This window comes from Cricetulus griseus (genome assembly GCF_003668045.3).
Source record: "Cricetulus griseus strain 17A/GY chromosome 1 unlocalized genomic scaffold, alternate assembly CriGri-PICRH-1.0 chr1_0, whole genome shotgun sequence".
NCBI lineage: Eukaryota > Metazoa > Chordata > Mammalia > Rodentia > Cricetidae > Cricetulus > Cricetulus griseus.
The window spans coordinates 214,272,496-214,289,183 of NW_023276806.1; the positions used below are offsets into that span (position 1 = coordinate 214,272,496).

The 16,688-nt window shown below is 36.7% G+C and overlaps 1 long non-coding RNA gene across 1 annotated transcript; it reads right to left on the minus strand.

Annotated features, from left to right (window-relative positions):
* Positions 1-3,220: 3,220 nt before the first annotated feature.
* On the minus strand, positions 3,221-8,838 carry LOC107979748. The gene is made up of 3 exons (XR_003479920.2): positions 8,780-8,838; positions 4,393-4,510; positions 3,221-4,315 (listed from the first exon to the last, which is right to left on the minus strand). It is a non-coding gene; the product is annotated as an uncharacterized LOC107979748 (long non-coding RNA).
* Between the last annotated feature and the right edge of the window lie 7,850 nt (positions 8,839-16,688).

The window sequence follows — 16,688 nt, forward strand, 5'->3', positions numbered from 1 at the left end:
GCTGTAAGCTTGGATCCTAGAGCTTTTTATTTTTTTCATCCAGATGGTTCTTGAACATTATGTTAAAAAGTATTTAATACCATAGTTACTGGTATATAAACATTGGCTGCATTTCTTAAAATTAAGATTCTTATAGATACAACTTATACAATAAATCTTAATATACGATAAATATTTACAAAAGCATTCATCATAAAACATGATGTTTAATTGCTGTATGGGTAATCTGAGCAAGGTTCCCTTCATTATATAGAAGAATAATGAGCTGTGATGAAAACTCCATGGAGCTAAAAACGGGCCAAAAGAGAACCTGAAATTGAGAAAGTGTTTACAATCTAAAGTTAAACAAGGACTTGATAAGAGTTTAATGGTCACTACCATTTGGACAAAAGTATTATGCACAACTCAAAGGAGGAAATGAAGCGTTTATGTTTCTTCAGCATCAACAAAGCAGTTGTCTTTGTATTTTGTTTCTAAAAACAAATGAAAGTATTACTTATCTTTCTGACCTGACTCATAACTAAGGACTATTAGAACAGAGACACTGCTATATTTAGTAACAATTGCAAGGTGACAATAAGTGGAAATTTGAATTTAACAGTTTAATTACAGAAGAAAAACCATATATATGAATAGTATATATATAATATATACTATTATATATAATATATATAATATATAATATATATATATATATATATATATATATATATATATTGTAGTTTTATGTCAACTTGATACAAAGTAAAGTCATTGGAGAAAAGGGAACTTCAATTGAGAAAATGACTCCATAAGAAAAGGGGGTAGGCAAGCCTGGAGACCATTTTTTTTATTTGTGATTGATGGGGAGGGCCCAGCATATTGTGGGTGGTGCTATCCCTATGGGATTGTAGTCCTGAGTTCCACAAGAAAGCAGGCTGGGTAAGCCGGTAAAGCATCTTCCATGGGTTACAGAGATCATATCCTGCACAACTGTTAGAGCTGGTTGAGTGATTTCTTTTATTTTCTTCCTGTCCAAACATGATGCTTAAAATCCACTCATTAGACCGTTGAGGGAGGATGGATGCAAGGTAGATGGGATCAAGAGAAAGCTAAAAACTATAAACATGGTTTTTCGTAATGGCAAGATGACTCAGTCAATAAACAATAACATGTTAGGAAATGATTACACTTCTCTTGAGCCATTCACATTTGCCATAAGTCTCTTTGGCCAACCTTCACAGGAAATATGTAACTTAGCAAGGTTGACATGACATAAAACCACCTCATGCTCCAAATTTCTATGACAAAGAGAAATTTCACCTAATGTTATTTTTTTAAGTCACTGACTCAAAACTTTAAAATTAGAGATCAAATCTCTCCTGTAACAAGTGATATACCTAAGGCTGTATTGTCATTGAATCATTAAATTATTTTCACTTTGTGGATTTTTGAGCTTCCCTGTGACATATGTGAGGTCTGTAAGACAATTACCACATGAATGAGGTTATGATGACACCATTCCAAGTCAGTGACATTGGGCACACCGAATGCAGATGCCATCCTTGTCTTTCTTGTATGTAAAAGGTGTAAAAATACTAATAGGTAGTTTGAATACATAAAAATTACTAGATAATTTCATTTTAAAGGATAAGAATGATGGTTGAGTGTTTTTCTCTTTGATTGTATTATCTTTGGGTTCTTTTTTCGGTCATGTTTCTTTTCATTCAAATAACATTTAGGAAATCATCCTTGGAGGTGCAGAATGTTCACTCCCCTTTGTCACTAAACATGTATGGAAAACAGGATGTTAATGTCCATTACATAGTTTATTTTCAATAATTTTTATTATGTTTCTAGTAAATAATAGGGTGGTTTCATCGCATATTCTCCCAGCCCATCCTCCACAACCCCTTTCCTGGTTTCTCTGTTTATGCTGGTCTTGTTCCAGCTGAACCTCATCTGTTCAGAATAATTTCAACCTTTACTTATGAAAGGCTTTGGTAAGGCTTGTTTGCTTTTCTATATGAGAAAATGACTATTGATGGCCTGAAAAGTCTAGAAGTGATTGGTTTATGAAGTACCTATTTCAGACATCAGATCTAGGCCATCATAGGACAGTCAGCCAGACATCTTTCAGTATATTTAAATGACAGAGTTCAACATAAAAGAATGACAGAGCATAATTAAATAAATTTTAATCAAAGAGGACACAGTTTTGAAACTAGAATCTTTTCTGTGTGATTAGGTGCAAATTGTTGTCTAAATATAAATGAACAGACAAGAGTCTATGTCCCTTCTCCATGCTGACTACTTTGGAAGTCATATTAACCCTTTCCAGAAGCTATATATTTACTATATTTATTCAATAACCCTAGTCTTAATTCATGAAGCATCTGTGTGTGTGTGTGTGTGTGTGTGTGTGTGTGTGTGTGTGTGTGTGTGTGTGTGTGTTTAGTTCATGAAGCATACACCTGTTGTGAACACGGGATTGTTGCAATGCCTTTTAAGGAAGTTGGACCGTTTCAAAACATGAAATACCAATTATTAGATGAAATGATAAAAAGGAAGATCACACAGAAAGATGTTTTTAGGACCTGTAGCATGGAAGACTGAGAGGAAAAATTATCATAATTTTGAATCCATAGTGCAAATATATAGTTTCAGAGCTGACCAAGTTTCAGTTATGAAGGTCAAGGGAAGTTTAGACTAGAGTATAAAAATACAATGCCATCTAGTTGGGGAGTTTGAAAGATAAGGCAGGAGTGAGATTGGGTCAATTCAGAGACTGTATTGATGTGTTTATCAATGAGGACTTTGGGCTGAAACAAGAACACATGACCTGATGAGACACAAACTTTGATAGCGTTGAAAAAGATGTGTAGTGAGTCCAAATTCACTCTTTTACTTAGATTTTGTCTTTTAAGGTATGAAGTCTTGCATACTGTTCATGAATGCAGTAGCTAGTCTTCATTGAGAGCTTGACTGGATTTAGCAACGGCCTCTAGCTCTATCTGTGAGGATGTTTAGAGATGTTTAACTTGGAGATGTTAAGAAGAGCAACCCTGAATGTGTGCAGAGCAGTCCATGGGCTATGGTCCAAGAGATACTAAAACAGAGAAAGGGAGTTGGTCAGCAGTCTGCAGCTCTCTCTGCTTTTTGGCATCTGGTACAAGAAGCCAGCTGCCTCACATGCCCACCACCCAACACTCTTCTCTCCCCCCCCCCCCGTGATGGACTGTGCCCTTAAACTTTGAACTAAAATAAACTCTCCTTATGATGTCTGTATCATGGCAGAGAAACAAGGCAAATATGTAACATGACAGAAGTATTATCATGTGGTCCATCAATATCAGATACATATATACATACACACATTCATACATACATACATCTCCATATGTTGAAGATGCATTGCACCCCTATCTTCATTGTAACATTTGTTTATAATAACCAAGATACGGAATCAACATAACAGTCTATCAGTGTATAAACTGATGAAATATCTGTATATCTATATCTATATCTATACCTATATTTATATCTATATCTCACTTAAAACAACTATACAGTATTACATATGAGTAGGGACAAACACAGGTTTGGCATTATTAAACTTTTAAAAACAGGGAATATTTGCCATTTGTGGCAATATGAATGAATCAGCATGACACAATAAGTTAAACATGTCTGGCACAGAAAGACAGATGATGTAAGATTTCCCACATGGAATTAATAATGCCAGAATCACAGAAGCAGAGACTGGTGGTGGTTACAGGAGTAGCAGAGTGCTGGGGAGGTGTTGGATAAAGTATACAAATTTCAGTTTGGATGAATAAACTCTGAGAATGGAATGCCTGGTTATAGTTGATAATAAATTCCTTGGCATTAGCTAATGTTCTTACCCTAAAATGATACATTTGTGAAGTGTTGAATATTTCAGTGAATGCTCTATTTACTAATTACCCCACATATACACCACACATGAAATACTGTTACCATCATAAAATACATTTGCTTTACTTGTCAACTTGAGTAGGGCAAAAAGGATTTGTTCCCTTAGGCAATATAGTGCTGAGTAGAGCATCAGAGGGTCTGCGGAGGCTGTTTATAGTCATGTGTTCCTCTGTGTGGAGGTGATAGGAGGTTATTTGTATTCTTTTAGACATTCTGAGACATCAGCATTTCAGAAACACTACTAAGCCAAGTGTGGAGTTGTGTCTCTTTGAAACCAACACTCAGGAGGCAGAAGCAGGAGGATCTCTGTGAGTTCAAGGCCAGCTTCATCTGCATAGTGAGTTCCAGGCTATCCCAGGGTACATTGTGAGATCCTTGTCTTGAGAAAAAAACAGAGGCATGAGAAATTGGACTTATTTACACTACCATGAATTATTACCTATCTAAAAATTTTACCTTGTAATTCAGTATATGACAAAATGCTTAGTTTTCAGACACTGTTGTTTAAATAGAAAGAATCTTTACTTCTCAGAACGAGTTTCTTCACATCAATCCTTTTACCCTTCACTGGTTTCTGCAGAAGCAAATTAAAATAGATTAATCACTAGCACTTTCAGTCCTAAGAAAATTTTAATTTTCAGCTAAGAAAGGTCTAAGGTGACTTCTCTGCTATAAGAGGGAACCTAGTTGGGGAGGGTATGACTTAATATTACTAGATATTATCTTTTCAAATAGACAACTTAATAGTTTGTAAGCAGTCACTGGTTTGTAAACTTCAGAGACTGTTTCTCTCCACAGACTCTCTTCACAAAAGTGTAGTTGGAAAAGAAAGAGGAGACAATTCATATTCATCAGCAAATCCTTCGATTCTAATAACCATGTATTACTTTTCCAAAAAAGTGATGAAGAGTAAGATGGCAATATAACAGTAACACAATTTAGAGAGCCTGGCATCTTATGTGTGAGAACAGGACGGAGTGGTTTTAAAGGTGTATGCTTAGGTTCCAACAGATATATCCCTTTTATTCTGTAAATCCATATTAATATTAATAAAGAGCACCAGGCAAACATAATGAGGTATTGGGAATAAGACCAGATTGTAACACTGAATTTAGCAGCTGGTCACAGCACTTCAAAGAACAACACCATGAATGGTTCTTACATGTAGGCTTTGTCTCCAGGAGTGTAAGTACTCCTTAAAAAATGGAAAAACTGCATGCTTTTTTCCCCCCAGGAGATCTCTGGGAAACTCTGGCTTGCCATCTTGTATCTGGCACAGAAAGTGTTCTCTAATTCTATGTTGACTAGGGATGCTACTAGTAGTCACATTCTGCCTGAGAAATAGCCTCATGTCATTCATTTCCTCCTCACACAATGTACTTGGCTTACGACTATTACTCACATTTCATTGAAACCATAAGCTCAGGACCATTAATAATAAATTCTTATTAACCTTTTCTAAAGGACAAGGGTGAGGTTCTCCTGACAGCTGGATTGATTTCCATACTTGAATATCTTTCCATTGATCAACCTCTTCAGAGAGCCTTTCAAGTGTTTTGTTTCTACCCCTTTCTTCAGCACTTAACCTCTAACATTTTGTTGTCCTGGGATAAAAAATGTTGTGTAGCAGAGATGTGTAATGATTAGAAACTCATCAAATCCTGAAAAGATGATGACAAAGAACAATATTCAGGAGTGTGTTCTGTAGATACCTGTGCATGACAGATTTTGGGAGAAAGATATTTATTTATGCTTAAGGGAAAAGAGATTTTGAGAGGGTGGGGATTGAAATGAGAACTTTTCATCCATTGGATAATCTCCCTTCAAATATAAACTAAGTTTCTGGTCCATATATCTTGCCTCTTATCTTTTACTCTCTCACATGTTGAAGAGTTTAACCGTGATAGGCTGGAACAAAATCAGTACAAGCATCTATCTTGCTGCATTGTACCTGCTGGTCTATCTTTGGATAACGAGGTATCTGACTGTGAGTGATTTCTAAGCCTTTCCTAGGATAGAGTCAAATATAGAGTAAGTTGACTTTGGATGAGCTGGAACATCCTGTTTCAACTGGTGATCTGGTAAATTGCTTTTCTGCTTCAATTCAGAGAAGATTTTTCTGGAGCCGATAATGGAACTGCGAAGATGCCAACTTTTCTGTACGACCCTTTTCATATTTTCTCAGGAAAAGTGCAGGCTGACACTTAGTTATTATTAATGGACCAATTATAAGCCCACAGTGAAGACAATCTTTACATCTGTTTATGGACTATCCATTGGCTTTCCAGCAGCCCAGACAAATCAAGCAGTGTAAAATTTGCAAGTTTGTAAGACGAAGATCCAATCTATTTCTATTTCTGAGTAATAGTTTAGGAGTTGTATGGGACTTAGAGTAATTTTTTTCTCAAATGAAACCTTAATATAATTTGCTCATATTAAGAAGCAATGAAAAAAGTCTCTGTGAGAAGTGACAAACATCACAGCAGGAGTTCTACGGAAACACTATTATTTACAAACAAGGATCTCAAAATTATTTCCCAATTTAATATGAATAGTTCATCTCTTTCAGCAAGATCACAGGTTAAAGTTAATTTTCATGGCTTTCTAAGCATTTCATGTTTTTCCAAATAAAAAGTGTGTTTTTATGTATTACAGAATTTGAATCTAGAGAATCCCCATGTTTGCTCGGCTAATAAATTGGATTATGCATTAGAGGTGATGCAGCCTTTGGCTGTAGGAGAAAATCAATTTGGATGACAGGGTGGTCTTATTTTCCACAGAAAGTGTTTGTTTGCTGTTCAAAGAAATACCTGCCTCACTGGGCTGAAACAACTCTGAGTTTACATGGGGTAAAGAGTCTGCAGGGGAACACGGAGGCAAACATGTTCACCCCACTAAATAAGTGAGGAGAGCAACAGCGCAAGCCATGTGCCCAGGACTGCATGACTAAAGCATTTATATTTTTATCAACAATCAGCAGAACTGCTGCTTTTGTTTTTTGCTGTAGATAATGGTATTCATCTTAAGACATGATACATAAGTGTTAAGGAGGAAGAAGAAAATGTTAATCAGACATGATCTGAGAAGCCTAAGGTATCTTTACTTAAAATTTACCTAGTCAAGAATGGAAGGGAAAAGTTTTTTGAACTGGGGGACTAAATAGGATGCCATAGATCAGGCTGTAACTGAGTCTATCCAATATCAACAGTGAATGCCCCAAGTGGCAAAGATATTCATGTTTCCAAATCCTTTGTTGATCCTCTTTCAGTGTGTATCTTTAGAGGACTTTCATACAAACTAAAATATTGTTTTCAGAATGCTTTTCAGGTAAAGCACAATTAAGATAAGAAGACAATAGGCATACACATATCTAAGTACTCTCTTTGTCAAAATTGAAGTGATAAACAGTGTAATACTGTTTAGGTGCTAAGAGCTTGGGTTTCAAATACCAGTCTTTGATGTATTCCCAGAGGACTCCACAGATATTTCTCACTCATGGTAACTGCTACTCTATTCAAAATAACTAGGAAACAGAAATAATCTAAAAGGACTTCACCTGAATAATAGATAATAAAAATATAATAAAAATGGGATACTCAGCTGGGCATTGGTGGTGCATACATTTAATCCCAGTACTTGGGAGATGGAGGCAAGTGGCTGTTTTTGAGTTCAAGACCAGCCTGGTCTACAAAGCTACACAGAGAAACCCTGTCTCTGTGAAAAATAAACAAACAAAAACCAATGACAATAGCAACAAAAGCAAAACAAACACCCCCCAAAAAAATCCAAAATGGGATACACTTGAACTCTAAAGAAAAAATGAAATCATGAATTTTGCAGGTAAATGGGCAGAACTACAAAAGATCATACTGAGTGAGGTAACCTGCACCCAGAAAGACAAATGAGGCATGGTTTCTTTCATTGGAAGCTCTTAGATCCAAATCTAAAGAAACTATAAAAGTAAAAGGTGCTTTAAAGGTGTTTATCAGGGTTTTCTCCAAGAGACTGCCAAACACATGGGCAGTTTCTATTGCCTTTTGTTGACCTCAGAGGTAGAAGGTAACTCCATATTGCTGAAGACACCATGCACTTCAGAAAGACACTGGACTACAGAAAAAAACTGCTAAAGTGAATCAACCAGCGTACTTCAAAGATGTACTGATCTTGGTATGAAAACCCGGACATGTGTTACATTGAGGTAGGGGTTTTGCATTTGTTTCCACAGGAGAAGAAAAACTTTGGATACTATCAAAATTGATCAAAGTTCGAGTTGAAAAAGACAACTCTCTCAACAAGGACGTCTGACAGGTATTTACTGAGATATAGCTCATAAACTAAATAAAAGCCTCCCAAAGGAATGGGAAATGCTTTGTTTTTATCTTCACAGGAAAATTCACCTCCAGAAGTCAAAGGACACTGCATGGGTAGATACTTAAAGAAAAGAAGGTAGCTATAACCATCAAACAAAAGGAACATGCCATACGATAAACTTACAGCTGTCTCTCAAATAACTCTATTTCTCTTCATTTCCTAGTCCCTATTCAATTAAATCAATGCTGGATTTAGAGTTGGATTTGGCCTTCCTCCCCTAAAATCCAAGCATGTTTTTTAACTAAATTTTAGAGTTTCTGTATTATATCAAGAAGCCAATTGATGTAATACAAAATAAATAAAGAAGTTGAGGATTATCTTTTGTCTTTTCTTGGCTCTTTCTTTCAAGGCCTACACCCTCTCATAATTGTTGTTTTTCAATGGTTGCCTTTCCCATTATACATACAGGTGCAAGCACACATTTCTCTGCTGACACTTATGTTTGAGTCCCATACAGCCAATGAAGACCTACCTGACGACAATCCCTGGATGCTCCGGAAAAGGAATTGGGCCACACCTCTTCAACTGCACTGGATCCATCTTACTCCATTTGGACTGACACTCCGACCAGAGCCTCGAGTACTGACTTCAATCATGTTGAGGATATCAACCTAGATCTTCAATCAAGCAAATCCCATATAACATGGACTGGGGATAACCCAATAGAGACTTTCCCTGTGCTAACATTTTTTTTTCCACAGGACCCCATCGTCCTATTTTAGCAGGAAGTAACTTAGAAGATGCTATGCCCCCCACTCCCCATTATTATTTATTAGTGTAATGTAAGCCTAGTTAGGAATAGCTTTCTTATTGTTTAGAGTTGGGATTGGAAGGAGGTGTTCAAATTAGACACCCTTTCCACATGATTTTAGGGCTTAGCCAGAATAGACATAGTTAGGAATGTACAATAGCAGATTATTGTAACTTCTTATATTTCACCTTTATGATTGTTAATTTTGGATGTTTTTATACTATTAAGTTTTAATCCTCTTTTAGACTAAAAGGGGAATTGTAGGGAGACACTGTAGCCCCATCTCCTAGTAGCCCATACAGGTGTGCATGGCCACGCCCATGAGGGTGTGGTCAGGGGAGGAAAGATGACTCAGGGACAATTCTTAAGGGACCACGCCCACGTGGATAGCCCTTCTCTCTGGCCATGCTAGCTTGCAAGCTCTGGGCACACTCTGGCTTGCATTTGGGCTGGTGTTTATCTGAATAAAGAAATCTTAGCCTTACCTACTACAGATCATCTTTGAGCACATGGAATAATCAACAGTTTGGTGTTTTGGAGACTAGCTTCTTGAGTTCTTTGGATATTTTAGATATCAGCCCTCTGTCAGATGTGGGATTGGTGAATATCTTTTCCCAGTCTGTGGGCTGCCGTTTTGTCTTGCTGACTGTGTCTTTTGCCTTACAGAAGCTTCCCAGTTTCAGGAGGTCCCATTTATCAATTGTTGATCTCAGTATCTGTGCTACTGGTAAAATGTTCAGGATGCAGTCTCCTGTACCAATTAATTCAAGGGTATTTCTCACTTTGTCTTCTAATAGGTTCAGTGTGGCTGGATTTATGTTGAGATCTTTGATCCATTTGGACTTAAGTTTTGTGCATGGAGATAGACATGGATCTATCTGCAGTCCTCTCCATTCCAGCATCTAGTTATGCCAGCACCATTTGTTGAAGATGCTTCCTTTATTCCATCGTATAAATTTAGCTTCTTTGTGAAAAATCAAGTGTTCATAGGTGTGTGGGTTAATATCCGGGTTTTCAACTCTAGTCCATTGGTCTGCCTGTCTATTTTTGTGCCACTACCAAGCTGTTTTCTTGACTATGGCTCTATAACAGAGCTTGAAGTCAGGGATGGTGATGCCTCTGGAAGTTCCTTTATTGTACAGGGTTGTATTCGCTATCCTGGCTCTTTTGTTTCTCCATAAAGTTGAGAATTGTTCTTTCAAGTTTTGTGAAGAATTGTGTTGGGATTCTGATGGTGATGGCATTGAATCTGTAGATTGTTTTTGGCAAGATTGCCATTTTTACTATGTTGATCCTACCTATCTAAGAACATTTGATTGGAAAATCTTTTCCCAACCTTTAATTCTTAGGTACTGTCTGTCTTTGAATTTGAGGTGTGTTTCTTGTATGCACCAGAAGGATGAATTCTGTCTTCTTATCAATTCTGCTAACCTGTGTCTTTTTAAAGGCAAGTTAAGACCATTAATAATGATGGATATTAATGAATATTAATTGTTCATTCTTGTTTGGTTTGGATTTGCTGGTGGTGGTGAAATTATGTGTGGGTTTCCATCCCTTTTTTCTTTCAGCTGTTGGTAAAGTGGGATTATCTATTGCCTGTATTTTTCTGGTTATGGTTAACTTCCTTGGGTTACAGTTTTCCTTCCAGAACTTTCTGTAGGGCTGGATTGCTAGATATGTATTGTTTGAATCTGGTTTTGTCATGGATTATCTTGTTTTCTCCATCTATATTGATTGATAGATTTGCTGGGTATAGTAGTCTGGGCTGGCATCCGTGGTCTCTTAGTGTAGGTAGAATATCGATCCAGGACTTTCTGTCTTTCAGAGTTTCCATGGAAAAGTCAGGTGTAATTCTGATAGGTTTGCCTTTATATGTTACTTGACTTTTTTCCTTTGCTGGTCTTAATGTTTTCTCTTTACTCTGTATGTTTGGTGTTTTGATTATTATGTGGCAAGGAGACCTTTTTTGGTTCAGTCTATTTGGTGTTCTGTAGGCTTCTTGTATTTTCATTGTCATGTCTGTCTTTAGGTTGGGAAAGTTTTCTTCTATGGTTTTGTTCATTTTTTTTTTCTGGGCCTTTGAGTTGGATTTCTTCACCTTCTATACCTATTATTCTTAGCTTTGGCCTTTTCATGGTATCCCATATTTCCTGGATATTTTGTGTTAGAGATTTGTTTGACTTAAGATTTTCTTTGGTTGATGAGTCTATTTCTCCCAGTGTATCTTCAATTCCTGAGATTCTCTCTTCCATCTATTGTATTCTGTTGGTTATGCTCACATCTGTAGTTTCTTATCGTTTATCCATCTTTTCTATTTCCAGCATTCCTTCAGATTTTGCTTTCTTTATTTTCTCTATTTCAGTTTAGGTCTTGAAGTGTTTCCTTTAAAGATTTATTGATATCTTGTATTTTTTGGTTCATTTTTCTTCCATTTCTTTAAGGCATTTTCTCACATCCTCTTTGAGGCCCTCTATCTTTTTCATGAAGATGTTTTTAAGGTCATTCTCTTCTGCTTCATCTGCATTGTGATATTCTGGTCTTGCTGGTGTATGGTCTCTAGTCTCCGGTGGTGTCATATAGGTTTTTCTGTTGTTGAATGTGCTTTTATATTGTCTTCTTCCCATCATTTCTTCTGGTGGGTGTAACAGGAGTCTCTTCCTCTCCTGGTTATGGGAACAAGGTTCCCTTTTGGTAGTTGCAAACAGTTCCAATACTCTGATGTCTGTCCTCTTTTCCTGGATGGAGGCAGGAATGTTACTGGGGCTTTGGTAATCTCTGTGTGTGCTGGAGCCCACAGGCCGAGTTCAGGTCCTGTGAGCAGTCCCCCAGTGCCAAGTGTCCATGAGCAGGTCTGGGGAACCTGAACTGGAAGCAGCTTATGTTACCTGGGCCGGTGGATGGAGCCCGGACTATAACCTGGGCCTTGGGACTCTCTGGGTGTGCTGGAGGCCCCTGGATGAGTTCAGATCCCATGATCCCAGAAGCAATTTCTTGCTTGTACTTCTTTGTCTAGTGGTAGGACCCATGAAATATTTCCTTCAATGATATTAGCATTGTTCTGATCTTGGTTACCCAGCCATTTCTAGGAGAGAATGTTTCACAGCAGACCTCCTGTTTCTCTGTCTCTTACAATCCTTCTATACCTCTTTTGTGTTGTGTCCTGAGCCATAGATGTAAGAACTGTAATATCTGTGTAGCTGTTTTGGTCAGGCTGTCTACAATCTGTTGATGTTTTCATTGTGTCCAGCTGTGATTTTCTGTGATATCCACCAAATGATGGAAGGAAAGGCTTTCTTTGCTGTGGGGTTGTAGCTACATGTATCTGTGGATATAAAGATAAGTTTTAGGATGTAGTAAGAAATCAAGATGGTCTAGCAAAATGGCAGTAGTAGATTCTTTTCTAAAGTCTGTGACTTCACATGCCCCCAATAATCTGGCTTGTTTTTCAATACCAGGTCTGACTCCCCCTTTGTTGATTGGACCTGAAGTTAGAAAGCTGTGCTTTGCCATCAGCATCTGAGTGCCACTTACTGCATGTTCATGCATTTCTTGCCATGCTAGTAATTGTTGTGATTCATAGGTGCTGCATAATGTAAAATTTCTTTTTCTTGTAACTATCCTCTCTCCTAATACAAGGCATTCATAAAAGATTACTTGTATTCTCTCAATTTCCATACTGGAAATATCCTTAACATTCAAGTACTTGGGCTCCTTTCTGATTCTTCATTCAGTCTTTTCTATCTTAAAGAAATTTCTTTGTGAAGTAAACAGAAACCATTGCAAAGCACCACAACTTGTCAAAACACAAAGAACAACTGATCATGGTAGATTGGGCAATATCTACAATATAATTTCTGCATTTAAGGCTCAGGAAACATCAAGAAAGGGCCAGAGAGCAGAAGGTCTTCTCTGAGATAATGCCTCTAGACAAAACAGGGAAACCACACTCATACTACCTTAATAATATGGTTGCTTAAACAAGACATGAATATGACAATGCCAAGTGGCATGCTGAGGTGGAAGATAGAAAGATGATGGCAGCTGCACCCATTATCAAAGAATGATATGCACCTAAAATTCTGAGAGGCAGGATTATTACTATCAGGTAAGAGGCATCTACCTGGTCATCCAGTTCCAGATGGTCAGCTCTGAATTCATATACCTACAAGCAGCACCAAATGCACTCAAAAGGTTGTGTTTATGTATCTATTTATTTATACACATATGAAAGAATAAGTTTCTTAAAAGCCATGAATTTGAGAAAGCAAGTGAGAGAAGGTACATGGAAGGGATTGGAGGGAAGGAAGAAATGTTGCAATTATAATTGAAAAATAAGTATCAAAAATAAAAAATAATGTCTTTTTGGTTTTTTGTTTCATTCATCCATTACCAGGGATTTTCCTAAGAAAAATACAGGAGCTTACTTAAACTTAATAATCTTTGCCAGAGGAGAGCTGAGGAATTTATTTGGAATATCATATATATTTCTTTCTTCTTCTTTTTTTTTTCTTTTTGGTTTTTTGAGATAGGATTTCTCTGTGTAACTTTGGAGGCTATCCTGGCACTCAACTCTGGAGACCAGGCTGGCCTCAAACTCACAGAGATGCACCTGTCTCTGCCTCCTGAGTTCTGGAATTAAAGGTGTGTGCCACCAATGCCCAGCGGAATATCATATGTATTTCTTCTTACTGTTTCAAGCACAAATATTGACATTGGATCTTTGTATTCTATTTAAAAGTATGTTTGTTAGAAGTTACTCCCGGTTTGTTCCATTGTTAGTATATATACCATGACTAGAAGAAATTTAGGAGAGGAGGAAAGGTTTTGCTTCCATTTCTAGGTTACAGAGTATCACTGAGAGAAGTCAAGGCAGGAATTCAAGGAGGAACTTGAAGCAAAAATCATGGAGGAATGCTGCTTGCTAATTTGCTTGCAGAATTATGTTTACCTAGCTTTTTTTTATATAGCCAGGAACACCATTGCCTTGGGAATGGGGAGACCTGTAGTGGATTGCGTCTTCATACATTAATTACCCATTTCCAAAATCACCACAGATAAGCTCACAGGCCAAATTAATTTGGGGACCCCTCAGTTTATACTCCCTTCTCAGGTGACTCCAGGTTGTGGAAAATTAACAGAACTAACTGGGTCAAGGGCACTCAGAATGTTGATAATCAAAAGAATTTGGTATAAACTGAAAGCAAGAAAGTGGCTATCTTTCAACCAGGAAGCAATCCTATGCCAAACATGTTTTCTCTATGTGAAAAATAAATATTATGTAACTCATCTCATACCTTACATTTTTGTTATGGTAACACAAGCAAAGACAGAAATCTATGAACCTAAATCAATAGCTTCTCTTCATTGCCTTTACTTTGCAACAACACAGAAGGCAAGCAGGACTCATCACATGACCTGGAGGCAACTCCTGGAAATTACATTCCTTACATTTCAACAGCAGGAAAGTTCATCTACAGCTTAAAATTTTCATCTGGATATGGCAACTGAAAATCATCAGCAAATAGAGACATGTGCTAATAGGAACACAGTGCTAACAAAGGCATCCATTCTAACTGGTAGTATAAAAAGCATGACTTTGAGCCAAACCAAAAGGAGGTTGTCTTCAATATAGCAGCTTCACTACATAAGAAATAGGACAAAAATCAACTTCAAATATGAGAAATTCCAAGAGCCTACATCTTGTCTCTTCTCAAATACTGGAAAATTAAAACTATTGAAATAATTATGTAAGCATTTATGCATTTATTTTCTTTATTTTGAGATAGTCTTTCCTGTGGGCCACACTATTCTTTGACTTAATCTTCTTCCCTCAGCCTGTCACATTTTGGGATTAAAGGACCAGAGCTGGTGAATTTTGGTAAACTATTGTGTTAGTGTTTGTTGGGTTAATACATATAGAAGGAAGAAAGTGAAGGTGACGTATGTATTAATTCTATATCGTTAGAGACTTTTTTGTTCATGATTTCTGCATAAGTGCAAATTACAGAAACAAATAGCAATACAGTATTGTATGCTTTGATAGAAAATATTATTAACTAAAAAATCATAAATATTTTGTAAAGTTTCAAGTTAATCAATCATAAAAGACACTCCTATCACTGTCCATAATACTTGAATTATATTTATAACAAATAGAATGTGTAAAAGCTAAAGGACCAGGAAAATAAGTCACACAAACAAAGCTGGACATATCATCACAATCAGAGAAAGTAGATACATCATTTTATAAGCAGAAGGAAATTAACAAAAATAATTGCATCAGAAAGGAACAAATTAGGTGATAGCACCAGAATGAATGGATGAATTACGCAATATAAAAGCTATGGTGTGAAACAGCGGCAGAGCTGTTGCACTCATGAGCTAACAACAGCTGTGGCTCCCTGCACAAGATCTGCTCAAGATCAAGCTAGTAAACATTGCATCATATATGAAGGAGGAATCCATGATGCTCCAACACAAGATGACGAGCTTTTGACTGATGATGGCTGATGTGGAATATGGTCCTTGACAAGTAGACCATGCTTCAGTGAATAGCCTCACACCCATGGACATCTAGGCAGCACCAAGTTATAAAAAACAAAAACAAAAAAGAGACAATGAATTTATGGACATGTGGGGAATGAAGAGGAAGAGGAAGTGGATGCGATATATATTATATACATCTGTGAATTTCTCAAAAATTAATTTAAATGAATAAATAAAAATCAACTCATTGACCTAGGGCTGTAACTCCATGACAGAATGTTTTTCTAGTTTGCATGAGGCCCAGTACTTCAAAATAAATTTTTCTGGGGATCAATTGGGATACATTCAATGTTGTTAATTATTAGAAAATGACTATTAAAATAGTTAAGCAAAGTCTGTAAAATCTATAACTATGTGTTAGCAATGAATAATAGGAAAAAAAGCTTCAAAACATCTACTTAACAAATCATAAGATAAACTAATGTTAAACTTCCTAAGAAATATACATTTTGGACCAATATAAAAAGTATTATTATGCTTTACACAAGGAATTAGAATAAGGATTTACAGCAACTAAGAAACATATCAGAGGTTTTATACTTACACCCAAAATTAACTCACCTAAAATAGGAAGCATTTACCTGAAGGCAAATAAATGTGAGTGGAAATTCATTTGAGTGTGCTATGTGTGCACATTTGAGGTTGTCTGTGTATGCAAAAGAATGGGTGAGACTGAATTTTTTGTGTAGCAGTATGTGGATGTGTGAGTGTGCTTGAATAAGTATATGTGATTTTGACTCTTGTAAGTATGTGATCCTGTGAGTCTTTCAGAGGTTGGTATGTGTCAGTCAGTATGAATGAATTGTGTTCATTTATTTATGTATCATTGTGTTAGTGTTTTATTGTCTTAGCATGTATGCATCAGAATAAATGAGTGTGAGTCTATATGCATGTGTATGCTTATGAATGCCTTTGAGTGGGTATGAGATTGAGACCAAGCATGATAATAAGTATGTTTGTGTAAGAGTGTGTGTGTATGTGAAAATATGTACTGATGCAAATGTGTGTGTATGTACATTGGAGTGTGTGTTTGTCAGTGTATGAGTGTATGAGAGGGTGTACAAGTTTGAATATATGAATATAT